The sequence below is a fragment of the Phoca vitulina genome, unplaced genomic scaffold, assembly GCF_004348235.1.
Source record: "Phoca vitulina isolate PV1807 unplaced genomic scaffold, GSC_HSeal_1.0 scaffold10, whole genome shotgun sequence".
In the NCBI taxonomy this organism is placed as follows: domain Eukaryota; kingdom Metazoa; phylum Chordata; class Mammalia; order Carnivora; family Phocidae; genus Phoca; species Phoca vitulina.
Genome location: NW_022589713.1, coordinates 25,934,443 through 25,946,362, shown reverse-complemented (window position 1 = coordinate 25,946,362; position 11,920 = coordinate 25,934,443). Strand labels below are relative to the sequence as shown.

The following is an 11,920-nucleotide window of genomic DNA, read 5'->3' as shown; positions in this document are numbered from 1 at the left end:
GAAAAAAATTTTGTAAAAAAAAATTGTAAGTATCCAGGTTGAAAAGGAGCGTTAAGTGTAAAAACAAAAACATGAAGCAGGCTTCAGATTATTCCCCCATGATATGTAATCACAGAAGACAATGGAATAATATTGACCATCTTCTAAGGGGGAAATAAGATGATGTAAAAATTCTATACTTTGTCAAATGTTTTGGGTGCTCAAAAGTCAGAGATATCCTGTGATCAGCAAAAACTCCGAAAAGTAATAGTTACTCTTCCTTTCTTAAGAAAATTTCTCAGTTATGCATTCCAGTTAATTGAATAAATCCAAGGCTAAAGAAAGAGCTCTGGTTCTGCTCTGGTGCTAAAAACCTCGTACAGCCTGTTCTCATGAAACAGTTTGTACGAAATACAAAGACAACTCCTTGAGATCTGAAAGGTGAACAAAAGGATGCAGGTTTTGGAGAGGAATTAAATCATGTGGTGGCTACATAGTGTTGTATTTGTGTTTAACTTTTTTGTTGTTGTTGTTCCTCTCTTAAAGCTTTGTTTTAAGAGCAGGCTATATTTCATGGAAAGGCAATATGGTCACAGTAGCACTGGCAGCTAAATCTTTGCAGGAAACCTTGTCTTTCTGGCCAGGAACCAAAAAAAGTGGGTTTTTTCTGTGGGCCAGATAGTATGAGGAGAATCTCAGAGCCGAGGCGAGGTCTGTTTTTTGTAATCCCTTGAGTAGCTGCTTAGAAAAAGAAATTCAGCCAAAGCCAACTGATGAGTTAGAATGAAATGCTAAATATATTCAAAGAATCAAAGAGAAGGCAAGAAAGTGGGAATATTTAAAAAATAAAGAAGAAAAATTAGACCAAGAAAAACTGATAATACAATGAGAGCCTAAATCCAAATTAATTGTTATATTAAATGTTAATGTATAATCACTCTAATTATAAGACAGATATAAACAGAGCAGATAAAAAGCAAGACATTATATTCTTCCTGAAGATGCACACTCTGAATATAAAGACACATACAGATTAAAAGGAAAAGACACGACATGCAAACTGTATGCACAAGAAGAATGAAATCATTATTTTAAATATTACATAGAATAGACTTCAAGACAAGAATGTTACCAGAAACAAAAGGGATATTTCATAATGATAAAAGGAACAGTTCATCAGAAAGACACAACAATTGTAAGTATGCATGTCTTTAACAACAGAATCTCAAAATACATGTAGCAAACATTGACAGAAGGAAAGGAAGAAATAGATAATTCCACAATTACAGTATTTTACAAATAACACCCCTCTTCCAGGATTTGATAGAACAACTGGACAAAAAAATTCAGGAGAGCCCCAGAATATCTGAACAACACCGTTGACCCCTTTGATGTGATTGATGTTTATAGAACACTACATCCAAAACTGTAGACTACGCATTCTTTACATATGCACATGGTGTATTCATGATAACAGATCACATGCTGGGCCACAAAACAAGTCTCAATAAATTTAACAGGACTTACATCATACAGAGTGTATTCTTTGACCACAATAGAATTAAAGTGAAATTAATAACTAGAGGGTGTTATGCTAAACAAAATAAGTCAATCAGAGAAAGACAATTATCATATGATCTCACTGATATGAGGAATTTGAGAAACAAGACAGAGGATCATAGGCGAAGGGAAGGAAAAATGAAACAAGGTGAAACCAGAGAGGGAGACAAACAATAAGAGACTCTTAATCTCAGGAAACAAACTGAGAGTTGCTGGAGTGGAGGGGGGTGGGAGGGATGGGGTGGCTGCGTGATGGACTTTGCGGAGGGTATGTGCTATGGTGAGTACTGTGAATTGTGTAAGACTGATGAATCACAGACCTGTACCCCTGAAACAAATAATACATTATATGTTAATAAAAAATTTAAAAATAATAATAAAAAGAGATCCAGAAAAACCATGAATATCTGGAAATTAAATAGCATATTTCTTTTTTTTTTTTTAACATGTAATGCTTCATGAATTTGCGTGTCATCCTTGTGCAGGGGCCAAGTTAATCTTCTTGGTGTTTTTCCAATTTTAGTATATGTGCTGCCGAAGTGGGCACATGAAATACCATATTTCTAAATGATTCATGGGCCAAAGACAAAATCACAAAGGAAATTAGAAAATATTTTGAACTGAATGACAATGAATACAACATGCCAAAGCTTATAAGAAGCAGAGAAAGCAGTCTTGAGAAGGAATCTATAGATTTATATACTTATATTAGGAAAGAAGAAAGATTTAAAATCAAGGACTAAGATCCCACATTAAGAAACTAGGAAAAGAAGAGCAGAGTAAGAATAAAACTAGTAGAAGGAAGGAAATTATAAAGAGAAGAGAGTAAGTCATTGAAAGAGAACAGACAATAGAGAAAATTAACAAATCTGAAAGCTGGTCCTTTGAAGAGATCCACAAAATTGCCGAACTTATAATGAGACTGATGAAAAAAAGGGAGAGAACACAAATCACTATTAGCAAGGATGAGGAGGAATTATCAACTACAGATCCTTCAAAAATTAAAAGGATAATAAGAAAATATTATGAGCATTTTTTTTTTTTGCCAACATGTTAAAAAAACTTAAGACAAAATGGAGAAATTTCTCGGAAAATACAACTTACCAAAAATAACAAAAGAAAAAACAGAAAATCACAATAACCCTATTATATGTATTAAAGATCAAATTTATTATCAAAAACTATCTCACTGAGACAAATCTAGGTCCCAATGATTTCAATGGTGAAGTCTATGAAAAATTTCATGAAAAAAACCTTACCTTATACAAATTTTTTCAGAAAATAGAAGTGATCACTGCACAACTTATTCTAAGATGCTAGAATTATTTTTATATCAAAACATTCAAAGAAATTACAAGAAAACTACAGATCATTATCTCTCATAATTATAGATATAAAAATCATTAACAAAATATTAGCTAATGGACAAAGGGGATCAAAAAGTACAACTTCCAGGACTAAAATAAGTAAGTCATGGGGACATAATCTACAGCATGGTGACTGTAGTTAATAATACCATCTTGCATATCTGGAAGTTGCTATGAGAGATCTTAAAAGTTCTCATCACGGGGGGTGGAGCAAGATGGCGGAGGAGTAGGAGACCAGGATTTCGTCTGGTCCCAGGAATTCAGCTGGATAGGGATCAAACCATTCTGAACACCTACAAACTCAACAGGAGATCAAAGAAAAGAACAGCAACAACTCTCTGAACAGAAAAGCGACCACTTTCTGGAAGGTTGGACGTGCGGAGAAGTGAATCCGAGGCGATATTCGGGAGGATAGATGGCGGGGGAGGGGGCCCCTGTTGGCCGCTTCTGGCAAGTGATAGAGCCGCGGAGCACAAAATCGGAACTTTTAGAAGTCTGCTCCCCTGAGGGACGTGGCTCCAGTGGCTAAGCTGGGGGTGGAACCCGCGTGGGACAGTGTGGTCTCAGGACCCTCGGGGTCACAGAAAGACCGGGGGTGCCTGAGTGCGGCAGAGCTCCCAGGTATCGGAGGGGGGAAGCCGGCTGCAGAGACGGAGCCGAGGCGCGGGCTCTCAGCTCGGGGTTGCCATAACCCGTGATCCGCGGCACAGTCGGGCCACTGCTCCTCCAGCAGGGACCCAACAAGCGGCAGATCCGGGGAGACTCACCTTCCTCCCCCGGGAGGAGCGGTGCGGGAGTGCACCGCAGGGATCTGCTGGGTTTGGAGACTCCACCCGGGGTCGGGTGCCAGATAGAAAGGCGCGGTCACAGGCCGGGTGAGCACGGAGTGCAGCCAGAGACCGGGGAGACGGGAGTGACTGACTGCTTTTCTCTGGAGCTCACTGAGGAGCGGGGCCCAAGTTCTCGGCTCCTCCAGGGTGGAGATTGGGAGGCCGCCATTTTCACTCTCAGCCTCCAGAGCTGTACGGAAAGCTTGCAGGGAACAAAAGCTCTGGAGAGCAAACCTGAGCAGATTACTTAGCCCGGACCGGGCAAGGGCGGGGCAATTCCGCCTCTGGCAAAGACATTTGGGAACCACAGCAACAGGCCCCTCCCCCAGAAGATCAGCAAGAACTGCCAGCCAAGACCAAGTTTACCGATCAATAAGACCGGCAGAACTCCAGTGCTAGGGGAATAATGCACATAGAATCCATGGCTTTTTTACCATGATTCCTTAGTCTTTCAAAGTTAATTTTTTTAAACTATCTTTTTTTTTTGAATTTTTCTTTTTCCCTTTTTCAACCAACATCTTATCAATCCCTTTTTTAAAAAAATTTTTTATTTTTCATGGTTAGAGTCATATTCTATCCCTTCATAGTAGTTACCCTTATCTTTGGCATATATATATAAGTTATTCTCTCTTTAAAATTTTGAGATAATTTCTTCTAACACATCAAAATATACCCTAAATCTCTAGTGTATGGTTTTGTTCTACCCTCCTGCCTGATCACATTCTCTCCCTTTTTTTTTCTTTTTTTTTAAAATCCACTTCTTTCTTTTTTCAAACAATATCTTATCAACTCCTTTTATAAAATTTTTTATAATTTTCATCTTTACACTCATATTCCATCCCTTCATCATATCAACCCTTATTTTTGTACATATATAAGTTTTTCTTTCTTTAAAATTTTGGGAGGCACTTTCTTCCAACAGACCAAAATACACCCAAAATCTAGTGTGTGGCACTAATCTATGTACCAGCCTGATCATATTTGATCATATTCTGTTTTTTTGTTTTGTTTTGTTCTGTTTTTGTTTGTTTTTATCTTTTTCTTTTTTCTTTCTTTCCCTTTCTTTTCCCCTGGCTCCAGGTCTTTTCTGATTTGTTTAGAGTATATTTTCTGGGGACGTTGTTACCCTGTTAGCATTTTGTTCTCTCATTAATCTATTCTCCTCTGGACAAAATGACAAGATGGAAAAAATCACCTCAACAAAGAGAACAAGAGGTAGTACCGACTGCCAGGGACCTACTCAATAAAGACATTAGTACGATGTCGGATCTAGAGTTTAGAATCATCACTTTAAAGAGACTAGCTGGGCTTGAAAAAAGCATGGAAGTTATTAGAGAAACCCTTTCTGGAGAAGTAAAAGAACTAAAATCTAACCAAGTCAAAATCAAAAAGGCTATTAATGAGGTGCAATAAAAAATGGGGGCTCTAACTGCTAGGATAAATGAGGCAGAAGAGAGAATCAGTGAGATAGAAGACCAAATGATGGAAAATAAAGAAGCTGAGAAAAAGAGAGATAAACAACTACTGGATCACGAGGGCAGAATTCGAGAGATAAGCGATATCATAAGACGAAACAACATTAGAATAATTGGGATCCCAGAAGAAGAAGAAAGAGAGAGAGGGGCAGAAGGTATATTGGAGCAAATTATAGCAGAGAACTTCCCTAATTTGGGGAAGGAAACAGGCATCAAAATCCAGGAGGCACAGAGAACCCCTCTCAAAATCAATAAAAATAGGTCAACACCCCGACATCTAATAGTAAAACTTACGAGTCTCAGAGACAAAGAGAAAATCCTGAAAGCAGCTTGGGAGAAGAGATCTGTAACCTACAATGGTAGAAACTTTAGATTGGCAACAGACCTATCCACAGAGACCTGGCAGGCCAGAAAGGACTGGCATGATATATTCAGAGCACTAAATGAGAAAAATATGCAGCCAGGAATGCTATATCCAGCTAGGCTGTCATTGAAAATAGAAGGAGAGATAAAAAGCTTCCAGGACAAACAAAAACTAAAGGAATTTGCAAACACGAAACCAGCCCTACAAGAAATATTGTGGGGCGCCTGGGTGGCTCAGTTGGTTAAGCGACTGCCTTCGGCTCAGGTCATGATCCTGGAGTCCCTGGATCAAGTCCTGCATTGGGCTCCCTGCTCGGCAGGGAGCCTGCTTCTCCCTCTGACCCTCCCCCCTCTCGTGTGCTCTCTCTTTCTCTCATTCTGTCCCAAGTAAATAAATAAAATCTTTAAAAAAAAAAAAAAAAGAAATATTGAAAGGGGGTCCTCTAAGCAAAGAGAGAGCCTAAAAGCAACATAGACCAGAAAGGAACACAGACAATATACAGTAACAGTCACCTTACAGGCAATACAATGGCACTAAATTCATATCTTTCAATAGTTACCCTGAATGTAAATGGGCTAAATGCCCCAATCAAAAGACACAGGCTATCAGATTGGATGAGAAAACAAGACCCATCGATATGCTGTCTGCAAGAGACTCATTTTAGACCCAAAGACACCCCCAGATTGAAAGTGAGGGGGTGGAAAACCATTTACCATGCTAATGGATACCAAAAGAAAGCTGGGGTGGCAATCCTTGTATCAGACAAATTAGATTTTAAACCAAAGACTGTAATAAGAGATGAGGAAGGACACTATATCCTACTTAAAGGGTCTATCCAACAAGAAAACCTAACAATTGTAAATATCTATGCCCCTAACATGGGAGCAGCCAATTATATAAGCCAATTAATAACAAAAGCAAAGAAACACATTGACAACAATACAATAATAGTGGGGGACTTTAACACCCCCCTCACTGAAATGGACAGATCATCTAAGCAAAAGATCAACAAGGAAATAAAGACTTTAAATGACACACTGGACCAAATGGACTTCACAGACATATTCAGAACATTCCATCCCAAAGCAACGGGATACACATTCTTCTCTAGTGCCCATGGAACATTCTCCAGAATAGATCCCATCCTAGGTCACAAATCAGGTCTCAACCGGTACCAAAAGATGGGATCATTCCCTGCCTATTTTCAGACCACAATGCTTTGAAACTAGAACTCAATCACAAGAGGAAAGTCAGAAAGAACTCAAATACATGGAGGCTAAAGAGCATCCTACTGAAGAATGAATGGGTCAACCAGGAAATTAAAAGAAGAATTAAAAAAATTCATGGAAACCAATGAAATGAAAACACAACTGTTCAAAATCTTTGGGATGCAGCAAAGGCAGTCCTAAGAGGAAAGTATATAGCAATACAAGCCTTTCTCAAGAAACAAGAAAGGTCTCAAGTACACAAGCTAGCCCTACACCTAAAGGAGCTGGAGAAAGAACAGCAAATAAAGCCTAAACCCAGCAGGAGAACAGAAATAATAAAGATCAGAGCAGAAATGAAATAGAACCCAAAAGAACAGTAGAACAGATCAATGAAACTAGGAGCTGGTTCTTTGAAAGATTTAACAAGATTGATAAACTCCTGGCCAGACTTATCAAAAAGAAAAGAGAAATGACCCAAATCAACAAAATCATGAATGAAAGAGGAAAGATCACAACCAACACCAAAGAAATACAAACAATTATAAGAACATATTATGAGCAATTCTATGCTAGCAAATCAGATAATCTGGAAGAAATGGATGCATTCCTAGAGATGTATCCACTACCAAAACTGAACCAGGAAGAAATAGAAAACCTGAACAGACCTATAACCACTAAGGAAATTGAAGCAGTCATCAAAAATCTCCCAAAACACAAAAGCCCAGGGCCAGATGGCTTCCCAGGGGAATTCTACCAAACGTTTCACAAAGAATTAATACCCATTCTTCTGAAACTGTTCCAAAAAGTAGAAATGGAAGGAAAACTTCCAAACTCGTTTTATGAGGCCACCATTACCTTGATCCCCAAACCAGACAAAGACCCCATCAAAAAGGAGAATTATAGACCAATATCCTTGATGAACATGGTTGCAAAAATTCTCACTAAAATACTAGCCAATAGGATCCAACAGTACATTAAAAGGATTATTCACCACGACCAAGTGGGATTTATCCCTGGGCTGCAAATTTGGTTCAACATCCGCAAATCAATCAATGTGATACAATACTTTAACAAAAGAAAGAACAAGGATCATATGATCCTCTCAATAGATGCAGAAAAAGCATTTGACAAAGTACAGCATCCTTTCTTGATCAAAACTTTTCAGAGTATAGGGATAGAGGATACATACCTCAATATCATAAAAGCCATCTATGAAAAACCAACAGCAAATATCATTCTCAATGGGGAAAAACTGAGAGCTTTCCCCCTAAGGTCAGGAACGCGGCAGGGATGTCCACTATCACCACTGCTATTCAACATAGTATTGGAAGTCCTAGCCACAGCAATCAGACAACAAAAAGAAATCAAAGGCATCCAAATCGGCAAAGAAGAAGTCAAACTCTCACTCTTTGCAGATGATATGATACTTTATGTGGAAAACCCAAAAGACTCCACCCCAAAACTGCTAGAACTCATACAGGAATTCAGTCAAGTGGCAGGATATAAAATCAATGCACAGAAATCAGTGGCATTCCTATACACCAACAACAAGACAGAAGAAAGAGAAATTAAGGAGTAGATCCCATTTATAATTGCACCCAAAACCATAAGATACCTAGGAATAAATCTAACCAAAGAGGCAAAGAATCTGTACTCAGAAAACTATAAAATACTCATGAAAGAAATTGAGGAAGACACAAAGAAATGGAAAAACGTTCCATGCTCATGGATTGGAAGAACAAATATTGTGAAGATGTCAATGCTACCTAGAGCAATCTACACATTCAATGCAATCCCCATCAAAATACCATCCACTTTTTTCAAAGAAATGGAACAAATAATCCTAAAATTTGTATGGAACCAGAAAAGACCCTGAATAGCCAGAGGAATGTTGAAAAAGAAAAGCAAAGCTGGCGGCATCACAATTCCGGATTTCCAGCTCTATTACAAAGCTGTCATCATCAAGACAGTATCGTACTGGCACAAAAACAGACACATGGATCAATGGAACAGAATAGGGAGCCCAGAAATGGACCCTCAACTCTATGGTCAACTCATCTTTGACAAAGCAGGAAAGAATGTCCAATGGAAAAAAGACAGTCTCTTCAACAAATGGTGTTGGGAAAATTGGACAGCCACATGCAGAAGAATGAAACTGGACCATTTCCTTACAGCACACACAAAAATAGACTCCAAATGGTTGAAAGACCTCAATGTGAGACAAGAGTCCATCAAAATCCTAGAGGAGAACACAGGCAGCAACCTCTTCGACCTCAGTCACAGCAACTTCTTCCTAGAAACAACGCCAAAGGCAAGGGAAGCAAGGGCAAAAATGAACTATTGGGACTTCATCAAGATAAAAGGCTTTTGCACAGCAAAAGAAACAGTCAACAAAACCAAAAGACAACCGACAGAATGGGAGAAGATATTTGCAAATGACATATCAGATAAAGGGCTAGTATCCAAAATCTATAAAGAACTTATCAAACTCAACACCCATAGAACAAATGATCCAATCAAGAAATGGGCAGAAGACATGAACAGACATTTTTCCAAAGAAGACATCCAAATGGCCAACAGACACATGAAAAAGTGCTCAACATCGCTCGGCATCAGGGAAATCCAAATCAAAACCTCAATGAGATACCACCTTACACTAGTCAGAATGGCTAAAATTAACAAGTCAGGAGATGACACATGTTGGCGAGGATGCGGAGAAAGGGGTACCCTCCTACACTGTTGGTGGGAATGCAAGCATCCACTCTGGAAAACAGTATGGAGGTTCCACAAAAAGTTGAGAATAGAGCTACCATACAATCCAGCAATTGCACTACTGGGTATTTACTCCAAAAATACAAATGTAGGGATCTGAAGGGGTACATGCGCCCCGATGTTTATAGTAGCATGTCCACAATAGCTAAACTGTGGAAAGAGCCAAGATGTCCATTGACAGATGAATAGATAAAGAAGAGGTGGTATATATATACAATGGAATATTATGCAGCCATCAAAAGGAATGAGATCTTGCCATTTGCAATGACGTGGATGGAACTGGAGGGTGTTATGCTGAGCGAAATAAGTCAATCAGAGAAAGACATGTATCCTATCACCTCACTGATATGAGGAATTCTTAATCTCAGGAAACAAACTGAGGGTTGCTGGAGGGGGGTGGGGTGGGAGGGATGGGGTGGCTGGGTGATAGACACTGGGGAGGGTATGTGCTATGGTGAGCGCTGTGAATTGTGCAAGACTGTTGAATCACAGATCTGTACCTCTGAAACAAATAATGCAATATATGTTAAGAAAAAAAAAAGAGAGAAGATAGCAGGAGGGGAAGAATGAAGGGGGGGAAATCGGAGGGGGAGACGAACCATGAGAGACGATGGACTCTGGAAAACAAACCGAGGGTTCTAGTGGGGAGGGGGTGGGAGGATGGGTTAGCCTGGTGATGGGTATTAAAGAGGGCATGTTCTTCGTGGAGCACTGGGTGTTATGCACAAACAATGAATCATGGAACACTACATCAAAAACTAATGATGTAATGTATGATGATTAACATAACAATAAAAAAATTTTAAAAAAGTTCTCATCACAAGAAAAATAATTTTTTGCGACTATGTATGTGCTTATTGTGGTGATCATTTTGTAATATATACAAATATTGAATCATTATATGGTATACCTGAAACAAATATAATCTCCTATGTCAATTATACTTTAGTAAAAAATAAAAAGCAAATGGAATCCAACAAGAAGGAAGATATATCATGACTAATTAGAGTTTATCCTAGGAATGTAAGGTTCATTTAACATTTGCAATGAATCAATGTAAATCACTGTATTAACAGAATACACTAAAAAATCATCTGATCATTTTAACAGATGATGAAGAAGCATTTGACAAAATTCAACATCCCTTTTTTTTTAAAGATTTTATTTTTTATTTATTTCACAGAGAGTGAGAGAGCACAAGGGAGTGTGGCAGAGGGAGAGGGAGAGGGAGAAACAGACTCCCCACTGAGCAAGGAGCCCCATGTGGGGCTGGATCCCAGGACTCTGGGATCATGACCTGAGCTGAAGGCAGACACTTAACCAAGTGAGCCACCCAGGTGCCCCAAATTCAACATCCTTTAATGATACCAACTTTCAGTGAACTAGAAATAGTAGGGAACTTCCTCAAATTGATAAAGGGCATCTACAAGAAACCTATAGCTGATATGCCTAATAAAGGACTGACTTGTTGCCTGCTGAGGTTGGGAACAAGGCAGGAATGTGTGCTTTTAGCACTTGCTGCCCTACAAAGCGCTTGGCCTTCTGAACTCAAAAGAAGTGCATTTGTAATCATACCTTGCATTTCAGACTACATAAGCGTGAGCAGTTTAAACTCTCTGAGGCTGTTTCCACATCTATGAATGGCTATACCAGCTAAACATCTGCCTTTGGCTCAGGTCATGATCCAGGGTCCCGATCCCAAAGGACCCCCAAAACAAGGAGTCGGGAGTCGGGTTAGGTGCCTAGCACAAGGCCTAACAGCAAAGAGGTTAATAAATCTAAGTATTACATTAGTACCTACCCAATAGTCTATAAGCTCTCTGAATGCAGAACCCATTTCTCTTTTATTTATTTCCATCTCTTCAGTGCTTAGCTCAGTACCTAACACAAAGTGGATATTATGTAAAAATTTCTTGACTAAATTATTGGGATTAAAACACCGATAAATGGGACCTTAAAGATTCTTTAGCTTTCTAAATGAAATTCCAAGACTGGGCCATTCCCACTGAAAAATAATTTTCTTTGATTTCTTTGATGAAGTTTGTGTTGAGTTGTTTATCTTCACTTGAGACTTGGTTGTTTTGGGGGAGTCCTGTTAATCCTGTATGCTCTGATTACAAGCTCTGAGACAAGACAGATGCTTTGGCATTGTACTCAGGACCCGCTCTTCTAAGTCTGTTTCTCAAGTGAGCAGTCCTTCAGTCTAGTTAAGTTGATTTCCCCACCCTTCCTTGAACATTTTTGCGTTGTGCCATTTTAGCCCTTGCTGGGGTCATGTGCTCTGCCTGAAATGCCCTCTTCCCTCTTCTCTCCAATCAACATCCTACCCCATCTTCCAGGCCTCTCCCTTAGGAGTCCTTCTCCC

The 11,920-nt window shown here is 39.2% G+C and overlaps 1 non-coding gene across 1 annotated transcript; it reads right to left on the bottom strand.

Annotated features, from left to right (window-relative positions):
• Positions 1 to 1,979: 1,979 nt before the first annotated feature.
• On the bottom strand, positions 1,980 to 2,086 carry LOC116635356. The gene has a single exon (XR_004300145.1). It is a non-coding gene; the product is annotated as a U6 spliceosomal RNA (small nuclear RNA).
• Between the last annotated feature and the right edge of the window lie 9,834 nt (positions 2,087 to 11,920).